The 13426-nt window shown below is 34.0% G+C and overlaps 1 protein-coding gene across 1 annotated transcript in view; it reads left to right on the forward strand.

Moving 5' to 3' along the window:
* The first annotated feature begins 707 nt into the window (after positions 1-707).
* LOC129918815 (diencephalon/mesencephalon homeobox protein 1) overlaps positions 708-13426 on the forward strand; it is an 83134-nt gene continuing 70415 nt past the window's right edge. Inside the window, exon 1 of the mRNA XM_055999560.1 lies at positions 708-1772. The gene's annotated coding sequence lies outside the window, so the exon portion shown is untranslated. The remainder of the gene's footprint in view (positions 1773-13426) is intronic.

Consider the following 13426-nt stretch of genomic DNA (forward strand, 5'->3'; position numbering starts at 1 on the left):
TGCCTTTGTGAGTAATTTCTTCCTTGCCATTCCTCCTCGCCATTCTCAAGCCCCCCCCCCCCCCCATCCCCTTCACCAACATTCCAAAATGAAATCCGAAAACTCCCTCATGCAGCAGCATGCCACAAAAATCTCTTCTCAATGTTGCCAGCCCCCACAAATTGAGTGCAGATGCAGACCAAAGCAAACATTCTCTCGTCCTAACCTCCTTTTATACCCTGCTAGCCCATTTCGTCCCTGGCGCCCAACTTCTATTAGTCGAGTCGACCCATAATGCAAATTGAATTTCAAAGCGAGGAAAACGAGAAAATTTTCTTCGTTTAATGGCGGCTTTGCAATATAGAGGACCCAGAGCCAGAGGTGGTGATAGTAGCTCATCCATGCTGGCTGGAGAACGTGAACCAAGAAACAAGAAGAAAACAAAGCAAAAACCTCACAAACTGACTGACATTCCATATTCCATAAATGACGTTATGCTGATGCGCCTGCCCAAAGCTGGGGAAATTTCCTGGCACAAATTGCTCCCAAAAAGAGCTCTGTCTTTCCATTTCCACAGACGCACTCACACAGTCACACAAGGAACAAGGAGGCGTGTCCAGAAGCAATAGTAATAAAATTTATCTCATTGTCTGCAGTATCAGGAGAGAGCTAAATTGGGGTGAATTGAGCAAACAACCCCATTGTCATTGTTATAACGGTGCTGCGGTGCGGTTGTCAGAGTGTCGCCGTCCGCCATTTAGAACATTAGAACGAACGCTTCGGCTTCAATTCAATTCTGCTGAAACTGAAATAAACCCTCGTGACAATCGCTGACGTGGTTGATTTCATTCGCAGACTCGCTCCGAGAAGGTCGTCGCTCGTCGCAGACTCTTTTTCTTGTGTTTGCGTTCCGTTCCGCGTGCGGTATATTCAAACAGATTTTCTATAAGCACCCTGCTGCCTGTTTCAGCTCCTGCTGCGTGCAACAAGCGATCTTGTTGTTTTATATCTGATTTTTCATTGTGATTTGTGATTACGTGACGTAAAGTGAGAGACATAATATCCCATTTTATTTTGTGAGAAGACAAAGTTCTTGGGGGACACTGTATCCAGCCCAATCAAACCCACCCCAACCCTACTTCAAACCGACCGACCCCTTGAGTTAGAAAATTAAATTTAGGTACCTGAGCGGAGCCGTGAAACTTTTTCCAGTGCGGTGTGTTGTGTGTTGGAAGTTTTGCCGTTTTTCCAATTTAAAACTTGAGTGATGAAAACTTTTCGGAAAAGTTAAATTGTTTTTCCAACGACGACGAGGACGACGACTAAGAACAAAATCTAGCAGAGTATACGTACGCTTACGAGTTCTTCACCTGGCGGCACACAGCAGTGTAATTTTGTGCTGCTCTTTTCGAGGATAATTAAGTACTTGATTGTGCGAAGGACAGAGTTACGTTTTTACTTATATGACGTGGAGTTTTTCTTCTTGTTGTTAACTGATTCGGCATTGCAAGAACGTAAACGTGAGTGTTCGTGAAATTTGTTCGAAAAAGTTTTCCCATTTTTTTTCTATTTGTTTGTAATTTGTGAGTTGAAAGAACGAAACGAAGAGTGACTGAGTGACTTTAAGGGCAAATTTGTATTTTAATTGCATCGAGCACACAATCGGTGCACACTCTGATTTCTGTTTGCTAATTAAAACTTTTTCTACCTTTCGCAAGAACGTGCGGCGGTGTTTCCACTTTTGGAAACCGCGCTAATCTAATTTCGACAAAATTTTCACAGACGGGAATAAGGTAGGTACTCAAACCATTACTAGATATTTTATCTTTGTTGTTTTGTTTACCATTTTTGGTTATTATCGTCCTGTATCCCATCTTCAATGGTCTTATGAATTAAAACTTCTAAGTTGGTTTGAATAAAAAGGAACAATTTTGCAACGGATTAATGTGCTTTTAACAAGTTTCTGAAAACATTTTTGTTTTTGTTTTTTTTTTTTTTTTGAAAAATATTAACGAAAAAAGTGTGTTCCTTTTTCGAAAAATAAACTTGAAATTCTTACCATCAGTTTTTGAAAAATGTTTCGCACCACCACTGATGGCACTGAAAGACGTTTTTTTATTATTTTAGAGTCAGTCGAAATAACGGCAACCACAGAAAGAATGGGGGTCCCCCCTCAAACCGATTTTTTGTCGAAAACCGTTTATTTTATAAAATAAAATAGATGCGTTGTTTGGTCTTCGTTTTTTTTTTTTTTTCTAAAAACTGATAAGCAAGTACCTACAATTTCGTAAAAAGAAATATTAACGTGTTATTTGCAAATATAGAGACAAAAAAAACTTCTTCTCTAGAAGTAGTTACAATTTACAAATATTCGTAGTGCTCAATGAATTAACTGCTGTTACAAATAAAAGGCTTAAATACCTACCTACTATCCAGAGTGTTTTAAAGAAAATTATAGTCAATAAAATCGCTTTTAATCAATTGGTTTAGGTACCTACTGTAAAATTGGGAGCGGGTCATAACTCTGCTTGTCAAAATTCTGTACGACAAAATTCTGTGGGGTCAAAATACTGTAATACCATAATTCTGTACGTCATTATACTGTAAATACAAAATTCTGTACGTCAAAATACTGTATCAACAAAATACTGACATGCAAAATTCTGTTTTGTAAAATTCTGTACGGCAAAATACTGTATATCAAAATTCTGTAAAAATGCTGTAAAAAAATATCGCTTTGATAATGTAAAAAAGTGCGCGCGCACTTTTTTACATTATCAAAGCGATATTTTTTTACAGCATTTTTACAGAATTTTGATTTACAGAATTTTGATGTACAGAATTTTGAAATACAGTATTTTGACCAACCAGAATTTTGCTATACAGAATTTTGACTTTCAGAATTTTGTTCCTACAGCATTTTGCACATACAGAATTTTGACATACAGTATTTTGGCATACAGTATTTTGAATACAGAATTTTGCAACATACAGAATTTCGACCCCAACCCAAAAAAATATCGTTTTGATAATGTAAAAAAATGCGCGCGCACTTTTTTACATTATCAAAACGATATTTTTTTACAGCATTTTTACAGAATTTTGATATACAGTATTTTGCCGTACAGAATTTTACAAAACAGAATTTTGCATGTCAGTATTTTGTTGATACAGTATTTTGACGTACAGAATTTTGTATTTACAGTATAATGACGTACAGAATTATGGTATTACAGTATTTTGACCCCACAGAATTTTGTCGTACAGAATTTTGACAAGCAGAATTATGACCCGCTCCCAGTGGCGTATCCAGAAAAAAATTTGGAGGGGGCTAGAAAATTGTTCAAACATTTTTTAGAGGGGTACGAAAAATTTTTCTCTCCAATTTATTCACCTTTGATCGAAAGTGAAGCGCTGTGCTGCGGTACTGAAAGTGGTAAAGTAGCATTTAACTGCTCTCGACGTCGACAGCTTCGTACTACTGTCTCCTGTTTTCAAAGTTCTTGTGTGACAAACACCATTTTCGATATAAACGCCCATGCTCCGCAATTCGACCGAAAGTGAATTGAAATCACTTTTAAATTTCACGTGAAATAAAATATCATATTCTTCATTTGGATCAATTCCAAAAACTTCGAAATTGCTTCGAACTGTCGCAGCTGAAGGATCATACTTTTTAATTTTGTTTCTGAAGTTAAATTATTACTGCTGGATGCAATTTTATAGGCAATTTAAATGGAAAAAAACAAGAATTCAAAAGAAAAAATAAGGAGACACAAATAAGTTATGATAATATTTTGTCCAAAAATTATAGATTCATTGAAAAAGGCACCAAATTTACAAACCGAAATAATGTGAATTGAATTCGATCAGAAAATCTAAATGAGTGAAAAATGCAGAAAGTGAAAGTCTAGAAACTAATTTTCCATTAAATTATTTTGGATGTTTACTTCGAAATATATATTTTTTCGTAATATGTTGCTTTTTTAATCCGAATTCGAAGTCCAAACTGGCATTTGCTGAAAGAAACCATTAGTTACATATGTTGACCACTAAGATTTTGAGATATCAAATATTTCTATTTCCAATAGCTTTGAGAAGTATATAATTTTTGAAAAAAGTGTTTATTGAGATTGCATAAGAACTTTTGCAAAATTAAACGGTGATGTTATTCGACGTACGTATTATACTAAAAAGTGATCTGAAGAATTTCGAATTGGACTTAAATCCGAAAAAAAACCACCCAACCCCCAGCTACAGTGAAGGCTCTTACTCAAACAAACACAAATAGCCGTTTCAGAATTTGGAGGGGGCTCGAGCATCTGAGCTGCCTCTAAATCTATAAGATTTACGAACAAGTTTCAGTCAAGCATATATACATTACAATAAAATTAGGTAAAAAATAACATGATCTGGAAGGCTTGGGGGGGGGCTTGCGCCCCCTGAGCCTCCCCCTCAATATGCCACTGGTCAAATTGTATCCATGCAAACTCTTTCACATTCTTCTTTTGTATCAAATCGATTTGCATTACCTCCACATCCTCCATAAACAAATTCAATGCATTTGTTGTCTTGAAAAGCCCACGATAAAAAGTATGCTCGACAAAGACCAGTCTCAGGTTTGGAGGTACAATCTATTATAGGTATTTAAAAAAAAAAAAAAAATAGTTTAAAGATTTAATTTTTTTAGGATCAGGGATGATCTTACCTAAAGAAGACGCTGTGCCAAAAACAATTGAAGCAATCACAACAAAAATATAAATGAAATTCATTTTAGAAAAATTTTAAATTTCAAGTTGAAGCAAATGAGTGTAAAGAAATGATATGAATTATGTAGGTACAACGATCATCTTTTTATATAGTTTATAAAAATGTTTTGTCCATGAACGATTTTATTGACACAAATATATAATATTCAGCAGACGCAATACAATTTTTAAACTTATTTAACAATTTCTTTATTAGGTCCGAGTACCTTGATGGAAGTAAAATAATGAAAAATCAGACTCGTTATTTGCATTTCCTCAGTTCAAGTTCAAGAAATAAATCGCTGTGATAAGCAAGATAAGAGACACGATGATCTGATCAGGTATGGAAAAAATAAAACAAAAAATTTATAAATAATTTGAATACGACTGTTATTTACTAATAAGTCCACTATTCGGTCGTCCTTGCTCATAGTGATTATGTTGTTTCAGAACATCTTCAATACGTGGGTTGGTATACCAACTTTGGATTGACCACCCAGTAATCTGGATTTCAATTCAATAGAACATGTCTGGGAAATGCTGAAGAGATAGTTTCATGACCGAAAATACATCCATATCCAAGCAATCTTGATCAGCTGAAAACTGCAGTGAAAGAAGACAGGAAGTTGACATTTGCGCTATTAAATAAAATTATAGGGAAGAATTCAAAACATTCAGAACAGAAAATAGATTTTGTGTTGAAGGTTTTTGTATATTTTTGACATGTGTAAATTTTTTGTAAGTAAGTGAGGATGTGATAGAAAACCGAATACACCTATTCTTTTGGTCATACAATTCTTTTATACATGATTAGATATTAGTACCTACATAGCAGCTTTTTGTGTTCATCAACAAGTAAATAATCCAAAATTGACAAAAACTGCTGTTCCATTACAATAATTCTTCTTATTAAACTACCCATTATTTTACACAAGATGTGTGTCAACAATAGGTAGTTTTCATTATGTAAACTCAATCCAAAAGGCACGTAAAACTAAATGTCCTTTCCATTTCCTCGTTATTATTTAATTTCTTAAAGGATAATATCATTAAGTTCTCCTCATTTTGCATTAAAATCCTCTTAATCGGCGATAAAATCTACATTTCACTGTCACGTAAAATTTGTATACCTTCTACTTCTTTATTTTGCAAGAACACAAAACGCAATCATCGTCTCAAGTACTTATACCTTCCTTATAGGGGTCATATAGGATTCAGAGAATCAAAGATTTTTCTGAAGTGTTTTGTTTCATACCTTGCCTGTGAATTTACACGCTCCTCTCAAGTGGATCCTTCCCTACATTATTTTTTTTTTATTTTATTTTTTTTTTGTTTAGCAAAATAAATCACGATAAAAATCAACTCGAAATAAAATGAATAAAAAACAAAACAATTATTTAACCAGCAGTTTTTTTTTATGAATGACACCATTTATTATAAATTCAAAACAAATTTAATTCGAATTAAAATATTCAGGATAATTAATATGCACTGCTTAGGTACCTAAGCTAATTTACTGCAATTAAGCGTTTTTCAAAATTAATATTGATTTAATGCGTATTTATAATGATTTTTTATGCGCCATTCCTAATCTGCCATTATACAAGTATACATATCGTCTGAATACACACACATTCACAGAATTCATGTTTTATGAGTGTATGTGGGTGTTTTTTTGGGGAGCATAGTGACCCAATCATCCACTGTGAATTCTGGATAAATATAAATAAAAAAATTATTCCCTGCAACCAAATCCTTAAAAATTGCATGAACAATATCAGATTAAATGATGGGGGTAATGGGAGAGGATGATGGTTTGGGGAATTGCGGGGAATGAAGCAGCCATTCGGCTAGTAGGCTTAATTAAATAAATATGATTCGACTTCGGTCTGCAGTTGTGGATATAGCCAGTAGTATAGAGGCTCTGCGTTGGCTACTGGCGGCGGTGGAAGCAAGCTTTTCCACTTGATCGAAAATTCAATCCGAAAAGCCAAAAAGTGATCAATTAAAATGCAGTTTGAATAATTGATTGTAATTAAGCAACCCTCGCAGGTCGCAGCCGGGCACTGTGGCAACAACGTCTGCCATTCATTGACCAACCGACTTTCGACGACGATGTCGACGAAAATATCCCCGCCACCGTCGACGATGATGATGTTGATGGTTAAAAAGATGGCGTCGATGAAGCTCCGCTGTATATTTATGCAAAAACCGCTGCAAAAGAACCCATACCATATATCTACAACATTATCTAGCCAAACAGAAAAGTCAGACCAACCAACGCAACGGATGTTCTCCCCCCGATCGAAGGCAAATTAAACAAAAAAAAAAAAACTTCAGTTTCATCGAAGAATAAAATAACATAAACGAAAAACAGAGAAAAAAAACACACAGAACTGCCAGCTGAATTGAATTGATAAGCCACAAATTAATTAAAACTGGCGGCAGCGGCGCGGTCAGTCCTTTTGGCGGGCAGTTTTTCTGTTCGATTATTCTGTGTATTTTTATTTTTATTTATTTTTCTTAATTTTTTTTTTATTTCTATTTTTGCTTTCGCAATTCAATAAAGAAATTATTGGAACAAAATTGCGGAAATTCGATTAAGCATCAGCAAACGATGATGATGATGATGTCGTCGTTTACACTGAGGGAAAAAACGCAATGTAAAATGTAAAATGTTCCGTTGATTTAACCCACTGTCGGCACACGGGTGCGAATTTTTCAGCACAAAAATAAAAAGTGGTCACACAAAAGTGTCTTTATAAGTGTGAAAATACTTTTTTTTTGAATTGTGAATACAATATTTGAATTCCTCGGAAAATTCTACATCAATTTCATATATGATTCTCTATAAAATAGGGAGACCGAAAAAAGTTATAGCGACATGAAAAAGTATAAACCAAATTCGCAAAAAAGAGGTATGTTGAAAAAATTAACATGAAAGTTCTTCAAAATAAAATTGAAACAACGTAAGAAAATTTTTTTTTGTCGGAATTTGACTTTGGTTGCATTTTATCACTCTAATTTTCAACAGTGAGATAGCACGTTGGTAAAACATTCTCCTAGTAACCCAAGAGTTGTAGGTTCGATCCCCAGCGGCTTCCCATTTTTTTTTTTTTAATAAATTGATGCTTTTTTAAAGTTGAAACAACTTTGATTTAAAGATGTTTTATAAAGGTTAATCACTTTAAACTAACGATGTTCTACTTTGATTTTAAAATTTTCATCTTCAACGCAAAATCATTCCGAAAAATAGTTGAAACAACGTGGTTTTCGTTGATTTTAAGTTGTTTTTTCCCTCAGTGTAAAGTTTTTCATTACGCAAAAAATAACTTGTTTTGTTTTACAAACATAAAATAGGTTTTGTCTAGATTCTAACTGCATTTCCAACCTTTAACATAAAGATCTAAGTAAACGGAGCGAAACCTAAGATTCAAAAGAACTCTAAAAGTTATTTTCAGCCATCTCCGAATAAGAAAACAGTTGGTCCAGGCTAGGTTAATGTTAGGTTTAATTTGCTACCGGGCGAAGACCAGGGGTCAAATCGTCGCATACGTTAACGAGTAACTCGTTAACGAAATCTGTTCATTTGGCATGATGTCATACGTACAGCAAACGACTTCGTATTCAACTGAACGGAATGTCATTCGTTTGGTTTGAAGCTTTCGAACAAATTGTTAACGGGTTCAAAAAGTAATGAAAATGTAAATATATCTTATTTAAAAAATAATCAAACTGTTTGAAATCACGAAAACATACATTAGGGCATATATTAACAAAATAAAATTTCACCAAAAGAGTTCAAAGCACCAACCCCCAATGATTTAAGAAAAAAATAATTCCTCAAATTAGAATTATATGGAAAAAAAAATTTGATTTTAAAACTAAAACGACGTGATTAGCCAAAAAAAATAATAAAACTCTTAAAATGTATAAAAAAAAAATTTAAAAAAAATTCTTGTCAAAAGTGGGATTCGAACCCATGTCATTTATCTTTAGAAGGCAACATTGTTTTTTGAGTCAGGCGCCTCAGACCACTCGGCCATCCTCGCATAGGGGTCGACGAAATCAAATTTGTCACCAATTATGTTTTGGCCTATGCAGTTGTATATTCTATCAAAAATTTCGTTCTGTTTTCTAACGTATGCCTGTGCTGTGCTCGTTTAATGTATCACGAAATTATCTTTCGTACGCTTGAGGTTTCGTCAACGGATGCGACGATTTGGCCCCAGACTTACTTAGACCTCATGGATTCATCTATTCTAAAACCACAAAAGGCCAACGATTTAAGACTCACTTTTCGAACTAGTCCATTATTGAGTGTCTAGTAGCAGGTTTATGGATTCCTCTATGAATTAGTCCAACTTATCTATTTGAATCTTTAAGAGATCTAGGCTTATTTGGGTTGGTAGATAGGATTTTTGTAAGTCAAAATGCTTCGGAGGAGTCTTTCATTTTACTGTAGAAGTTTCTCCAGGAAGCTTATTTTGCCGAATCTAATTTTTGTAACTTTTCAGTGAAACTTTAAGGGGGAAATCCCTCTGGAATTTTGTATTTTTGCATTATTTTTTTTTTTTTTTTTTTTGGGTTATAAATGCATTTATCAACCGAAGAACTACCTATTTTCAGTGGTCTTAGCCTTAAATGAAGCCTCAAAAGTCCCTAGGTAGTCCAGAAACCTACGAACCTACCACAGTACGAAAACTTTAAACGCATTTTTCTCGAAACGCGTTTTTTTCCGCGCCGTGCAACGTAACTCAAACACTAATGAAGCTATCGACTTGAAATAAAATGCAAATGACTCGTTAACTTATTGGCCATAGCATGAACCTAAAAGTTCAATATAATTTTTACAATAAATTAATAAATTAATAAATTATTGAAAAAGCTGTCTTCCAGAGGGATTTCCCCCCTTAAAAAGGTCTTCATCTGATGGGTTCCTAGTTTGTTAAAGCCGGTTGAAAGCCGGTTCCAGGTCTTTATTCTACCAGTGCGCTTTTTTTCATATTTAAAACTCAAAATCAAACTTAATCTATGTTCTTTTAAGCTCTGTTGATTTGTTGTTAAACATAGTTTGCGATTCTATATGTACCATCTTGTCATTCATCTTATCTGTTTATCAACAAGTTGTATCAGCGAAAAATTTTAAACTTGAACTGACAATGAAATGCAAATATTAACGCTGATTACTTCCGAGCGAATAAAAGATTCTTTCTTTGTTTATGGATTTTAAGCAATAAATTAAAAAAAATTACCGGAAATAAAACTTTGTAGGTACAAGTAGAAACAAACGAGTTAAAAACGTTTTTTTTTCTTATAAAAAGCTTATTGGAGCACATCTTTCACATCATTTCTTAAAATTCAATTGCTCCAATCTTAATATTCTCAGATTTAAGTTAAAAAAAATTAATAAATTGTTTTAAAATGAACTTCATTTATATATTTCTTGTAATTGCTGCTATTGTTTTTGGAACTGCTTCTTCTTTAGGTAAGATTTATTATTCCTGATACTTATAACAAATACAAGTACCTACATATTTACTTTTTACATTTAAAACTTTAAAAAAACAGACTGTACATCAAAGCCTGAGACGGGTCATTGTCGAGCATACATTTTATCATGGGCCTACCAAGACAACAAATGCATTGAATTTGTTTATGGTGGATGTGGTGGCAATGCAAATCGATTCGATACTAGAGAAGATTGTGAAAGAGCTTGCCAGACCGCTTGACTAATTTAAGTTCTATTTTTTTTTTTTATAATAAATGCATCTAAGTAAAAAATTTCTTATCCCTATTAATTTTTTTTTAAATATAATTAAAAAAGTAATTACATTTTTGATTGATAAATGCACATTTCCAACGTTACGGGTGTGACAGTTTTACTCATAATTTTATGAATTCACCAGTAATTATTCAATATCAGCAGAATTGATCTTAAATACTGAGTAATGCATGGTGTTCTTTCAAAATAACTTATATAATTAACAAAAAATAATCTTGGTTTAGTTTGATCCAATTGAATTTACTACGGGTGTGACCTTACAAGGAGCTTATTTTCAAATAGATATTAATATTTGCATACAAAATTACAAAATGTGTCTTTTGTTAGTACCTAAAAGGTTTCAGTTAGGCAAAGTCTTAGATTTTTAAGGGCTGAGATAGTAGCTTTAAGGTCTCAAAAAACGTGTCTACTGTGTGTAACACTTTATATCTTCGTATAAAGTGAAGTTAATATAGTTAATAAAGAATCTAACATTGACCTTCGGTTTCTCTGCAATATTTCCATAGTCCCTACACTTTTATTTTGTTTTATTTATTAAATTAGTATGTATGAAAACATTTGTATGTAAACAGTAAAGTCTAAATTTTTGTTAAATATAAACTACAAACCAAACTCATTTGTGTCTATATTTTGATCTATTAGCTTTAAATAAATATTAAACAATTTCAATTTATTTCTATTAAATCTAGGTATGTACAAAATGTTTTATTTTCATTATAAAATGAACTGAAACGCATCCCTTTCGACATTCCAAGGTCATAAATTTATATTCATATTCCACTCTCTGAGTGCATGACTCTCCTTCATATAGGTATCTATGTATATACAATACATATATAGATATTGGCTTTGAGTGGTGCCGTTGTTTATAATATTTATATATATATATTTCTCTCTGAATCAAAGCCTCCAAACCAATCAGATTTCAATTATTACTGTCAATTGCACCTTAAATTCGATTCAATTAGAAATTATTATTGCTCACAGTCACAGCACACGACAAATATATATTTTTGATTCGATTCGATTAAATCTATATAGAGTGTTTGTATTATTTTTTTGTGTTTTGTTTTTTCTGACTCTCCTTCAATATTTCAAACTACGGAGACCAGGGCTGTCGTTTGAGAATCTAAATAGTTAAATAAATTTTAAACGTTCGTTTGAGAAAAATTCTGGCAGATTTTAAAAATAATATTGATAAAAAATGAAAAAAATATAAATTTCAAGCTAAAATGAAAAACGTTCTACTTTTTGCAAACCAAATTCAACACTTTGCAAATCAAATTCACCTTCTCCTGAAGTTATCAAGTCTAACCCACTTTTACTCGGGTAATAAATTTATAAACTTATGCTTTGTCATTTTCTCCTTAACCTGAAATTTCAAATCCTCGCGAAGGTGAATTTGATTTACAAATGGGTGAATTTGATTTGTAAAAAAATGAATTTCATAGGCGAAATGGTTATTTTTGTTTTGCAAAAGGGTTAACTCTGTGTTTTAATGGAAAATTCTTCCTTTAGTTAGTACCTTCGACAGCTGAGGTCTTTGAAACATTTCCAGAAAGTAACATCAGTGGCGGCGATATTTTATAAAGCATTTCAATCTGAAGATTCTTTGTGTGTTGCTGGTTGACTTGGGCTTCTGCTGCTACTGATGATGATGGGTTGCACAAGTGCAGCAGACTATACAATATTTTGTTGCACATCGCATCACATTTTTATTTTTCCTGTGTATAATAACGCCGTTGATTAAATTGTCCTTAAACAAATCAATTGGCTGGCACAAATTAATTGCATTTTCTCTCCCATTACGACAACAACGTCGATCACGCTTTACTTTGCTTTGCATTTGTAAAGCGAGTGTGCCATCAGTGCAATGCAGTGCCGTTCCCCCTTTTTTCTTTGTTTACACGATGCATCTGCACATCACAACACACTATTATACATAAGTCGAGAGATGTGACAGAAGCATATCAGTTTGACTGACATTTATGTGTAAACACTCAACACGAATTATGTGTGACTCAATCGAATTGGCCCAAATTAATATTAATTCGATGCCCGATGGTGCTTTATAAGTTTCTACACAATTTTCTATACAATTTTGTGATGTATGAGTCAGGAGACCCTGGACTGGGATTTTCTGCATTAAGATATGCAACAAACACATTAAACTGATGCTGCTTCAGGCGATCGCATAAACTATGACAATTTTCAATTAGGCAGCATGACATAGCCACATTGACACTACACACGCCCACTATAATACTTTGCCTCCTACCTTCCACAAATTTAGTAGCAAACACTATAACCCAGATCAACACCAGAGAGAGATTGCTTTCTAGTGCTGAAAACTGGCAAACTGCATTTTGCAAACTGCAGCAAAGTGAAAATGGAAATGGAAAATCTAAAGTGCAAATTATCACCGAGATTATTTACAATCCACGTGCGATTCCATAATGGCATCAGAACTGATATTGCACTTAATTCACTTTGGACTTTAGAGAGAGACACACACAACAACGAGAGGAATGCAATGCAACCCACATCAATGCAAGTTGCAGTTTTACCAGGTTGTAGGTATGTGAGTGTGATATATGTATCAGCGGACGAGATAGCTGACCTGCAATCTGGCGAAATGAAAATTCGCATCATAATCAGATATAAGTTTGGCGGCGGCTGCGGTCGCGACTTTGACTCTCTCTATAATTCTGCTGCCTCTGATGATGCACTTGCATCATAATAATGCACCACCATATCATTCCTCCAATTTTGTCCAGTATAGTTGGTTGGATGGTTGGTTTGGTCGGCTGGTCGTCGGTCGGGGGCCATTAGCGCTGCAGTCAATTTGCCATAAATATGCACTCACTCTGGATCTGGCTGGTGACGACGACCGACGACGGACGACGACGGTGTT

Source organism: Episyrphus balteatus, chromosome 1 (genome assembly GCF_945859705.1).
Source record: "Episyrphus balteatus chromosome 1, idEpiBalt1.1, whole genome shotgun sequence".
Taxonomy (NCBI): Eukaryota; Metazoa; Arthropoda; class Insecta; order Diptera; family Syrphidae; genus Episyrphus; species Episyrphus balteatus.